We start from the raw sequence: 4,504 nt of genomic DNA on the forward strand, positions 1-4,504 counted from the left end.
TTATGATAATTCCAACCATAAAAATACATAACATGGTACAATATGAGCTAAATACAAGTAATTTGGTGATTTTTTCTTCTTAAGAAGTCTCAATCAACAAAGATATAAATTAACAAATGTTTGATGTATTAATTTTATCAGATAAGGTTATCAAAAGTCCCTGGTTTTATTATTTTTATTTACAGGCTTTGTTTAACTTTTTAATCTATAATTGATATTAAAATAAATTGGTAGCTACTGCTGAGATGAATATTTTGATTGTTGAAATTTCGGATTAATTGTACTTTCTTCAACTTTTCAAAAAATATCTATTTAGTTTTCCTAAGCTTAATCTGAAAACCCATTCAGAGAGTATATATATATGGGGAGAATAAAAAACCCTAACAATAAATATAATGGTATTATGATAGCATGAGGCGTGAAATTTAATTTTTCTTGATAAAATTATATAGGAGTACCTATTTCTTTCCGAAACTTCATTGATAAAAAAAGATTAAAAGATCTATTTTGTGATGTATAAATTTTTTATTATTATTTTTTTTTTGATGAAAATACTGCATATATTAATATAGATCAAGGTTACACTTGTCACAGATACAAAATTCAGTGATAATTACCGGGGTCTCCTCAATAAGGATAACCGGCGCAATCAGGTTCCTACCCCAGCTAGCTAGTTCATGTGCAACCTTGTTTCCTTCCCGCCTAGTATGCGTGAATTGAATCGCATGGAAATAGGCACTGACCTCTTTTAAATCATTGTAAATCATCGAGCCAACACCCATTGACAGTGATTTCCGGTTCATTTCTGCTGTAATGTTGGCACTGTCTGTCTCTAGGGTAACTCGGCGCCATCCGCAATCTCGTGCCAGCTTCAGTCCCCATAGTGCCGCTTTTAACTCAGCGATTTCAGCATTTAGGGAGATTCCGGACTGCTGTGCCGCTGATAGCAGCACCTCCCCATTCCTGTCGCGGATCACTACTCCGTCTCCTCCTGGTCTTCCGTCGAACCAAGAAGTATCTGTGTTAATCTTTACAGTCCCACTGCCTGGAGCCTTCCACTTTGTTTCACTTCGCATTAACCGGTCTGTGTCATCAGTGTTCAGGCGGCCATATCTGCTCTTTTGCACGGTTTGCCATTCCACCCGGTGTTCCTCCGCTCTTCTGCTAATGTCGAAGTCTGCTCCATCTCCTCCATTGTGTACCATCTTGTTTCGACTAAACCATATCAACCACATTATTGTAACAATCATTTCCACACGCTCTCTACTTTCGATTTCCCGAATCGGTATCAACCACTCCCTGATATTTTCCGTTGGCGTTCTCCATCGATAATCTTGTCCAAAAAATTCTTTCCATATGCTTTTGGATCTTAGGCATTGTATTAGCGCATGAGCTGCTGTTTCTCCCATGTTTCCACATCTCAGACAGTTTGTAGGAGCCTCAATTCCCCTCCCCTTTAGCTGCTCAAAGGTTGGTAACACATTTTGTCAAGCTCGCCAAGCGAAATGTCTTAGCTTAGGCGTTACATTCAACTTCCAGATCCAATCCCAGTCGTTTTGCTGTACTGCTGACCCTGTCGCACGGCACTCAACTTTCCTTTTTTGCGCTTCGGTAAGGTGGTAGGCTGATTTGACGGTGAAGTTTCCATCGCACGAGTTTGGCCAGTACACTTCATCCTGTGGTGCTCGCCGACTAAGTGGGATTTTTTGGATTTCCGCCGCCTCATCAATACTGAAACATTTTACTATCGTTGCTGTGTCCCATTGATTTGTCTCGGAATTGATTAGGTGGTTTACCGTTTTGAATTGGACCGGCTCCAGTTTTGTTAACGGTCTTCCAGCATTTAGACCAGGGACCCAGTTCGATCCCCATATGTCTATGTTGCTTCCATTTCCCACTTTCCAGTGAAGACCCTGTTTAATGATTCCTTTAGTTTGTAGCATCCCTCTCCATACATAGCTGCTGTTGTTTCCTAGCTGAGCATCAAGGAAATCAGTTACAGGGAAGTATTTACCTTTAAATAGCCGTGAACACAGGCTGTTTGGGTTCGTGACAAATTTCCAGGCTTGCTTGGTGACCATTGCAAGGTTGAAAGATTCAAACGACCTGAAACCCAACCCGCCATCCCTCTTTGTCTTACACAGAAAGTTCCATGATAACCAGTGAATCACCCTTTTATCCGATGAACCACCCCACCAGAATCGCCCAACAAGGCTTTGGACGTCTCTGCAAAAAGAGTGAGGGACAATGAAACACGAGAGCAGATACTGCGGGATAGCCTGTGCAACCGCTTTAATAAGGGTTTCTTTCCCTCCCTGCGACAGAAGCCATTCGCCCCAACCATCAATCTTCTTGCTTAGTCTTTCGAGTAAAAACTGGAAAACTGCCTTCTTTGATCTTCCGATGATAGTTGGCATTCCAAGGTACTTTGGAAAATTGCCCACTTCATTTATACCCAGTATCTGGATTAGTGCATCTCTTCTCTCCCTAGAAACACCGGTGCTGAATGCTATGTTCGATTTTTCCAAATTTACCATTTGACCAGAAGCCCTTTCGTATTTCATCAATATATTCCGCACCACATTCCCTTCTACAACATTCGCTTTTCCAAATATTATCGAGTCGTCTGCGAACAAGAGGTGGCTAATTTCAGGGCAACGGCGTCCTGCTTTCACTCCGTGGAGCCTTCCGTTTTGTACCTCGTGGTTGATATGTGCTGAAAGACCCTCAGCGCACAGTACAAATAAATATGGGGATAGAGGGTCACCTTGTCGGATCCCCCTACCCGGCTTGACATATCCTCTTGGTTGTCCATTTACTAGGAAATAAGTGTGGAGGATCTAATACAGCTCATGATCAACATAATGAATTTTGCAGGGTACCCCATTTTCAGTAACATTTTTTCCATGAAGATCCACTCAACTCTGTCGTACGCCTTGCTCATATCCAGTTTGAAAGCGAACGCACCTTTTTTCCCCTTCATTCTTTTCTTCATCGTGTGGAAAGTTTCAAAGGCGATTAGTGTGTTGTCAGTAATTGCCCTTCCGGGCACAAATACACTCTGGCTCTCGCTCACTACTTCATTCAGGGTCAGCTTCAATCTGTTAGCTAGAGTCTTTGCTAAGAGTTTGTACAGGACATTGCATAAGCTGATAGGTCGAAGTTCTTGTACTTTTGTCGGGTTTTGGACCTTAGGTATCAGAGTAACATAAGTATGGTTTAAATTTGGAGGCATGATACCAGTATTAAAGAATTCCAAGGCCATTTTTATTACATCAGCCCCAACGATATCCCAATACATTTGGTAAAAGATAGAGGGCATACCATCGGGACCCGGGGCTTTGTCTGGATGTATTTGGTGCATAGCCTGCTTAATTTCATCCACAGTGAAGGCTTGGTTGAGAGCTTCTTTACTGTCATCAGAGATTTCCTTTTGGACTTTTTCTACAAATTCATCCACCTCCTGCACTGTTCCTGCGTTAAACAAGTTCTGAAAATGTGCCTCAATTAATCTGCCAATTCCTTCTTCATCATCCACCCATCTCCCCCGGTCATCCTGTAACTGCTTTATACTGTTTTTCCTCCTTCTACCAGACGCCTGTGAATGGAAGAAACCAGTATTTTTATCTCCATTCTGTAGCCAGGTTACACGCGCCCTTTGCCTCCACATTATCTCTTCTCTGGCTTGCAGTTCCTCTAGTTCCAGTTTCAGTTGTGTTTGTTTTTCATCATTTGAGGCCGACGGTACATTAGCTTGTAACAGTGCAAGCCTTTTCATGGTCATGCTGATACGTTTTTGAACATGTCCGAACACATCACGATTCCACTCTCCTAAAGCACGTGTACATCGCTGCATTCTATTTTCCATACTCTGTTCTGTACCATCCCACCCCCAAGCCTTCAGTATTAATGGTTTACAAGATTCCTCTCGAATCCACATTCGCTCAAATCTGAACTGCCTCTTTCTTTTGCAACCAACCTCGGCATCAGTTCCCGTTTTTAGCAGAATCGGGCAGTGGTCGGATCCATACCTGACAAGGTTAAGGACACGGTGCTGTGGAAATAGATTTTGCCATTGGTCATCACTAACAAATCTACCCAACCGTTCTTGGATGTTTGCATCATTTTGTCTTCCATTTGTCCATGTGAAGATTGGAGGTTCTTATTACTTATTTTGCCTATGACCCTTAAATTGTCAGGACCGACCCTGTTAATAGGACTCAGATACTAGCGTCCCAGTTCCTCACTATTTCTTCAATCGATTGTTCAAAATACTGAACACAATGTCTATCAATGTGGCCGATTAAAACGCAAATAAAACAATAAACCGGAAGTTTTTCATGCTCAAATAGTGAAACATTTGATAGTTTTTAGTATTTTTTAGGCATTCGAAATGAGAATTTTGAGACTGGAAAAAGGAATATCCAGATGGCACCAACAAACGCAGGGCAAATGTGCAGTGAATAATTAAAGGGTAATTTCCTTAAGTAATTGAATGAATGTG

The sequence above is a fragment of the Euphorbia lathyris genome, chromosome 9 (genome assembly GCF_963576675.1).
Source record: "Euphorbia lathyris chromosome 9, ddEupLath1.1, whole genome shotgun sequence".
NCBI classification, from domain to species: Eukaryota; Viridiplantae; Streptophyta; class Magnoliopsida; order Malpighiales; family Euphorbiaceae; genus Euphorbia; species Euphorbia lathyris.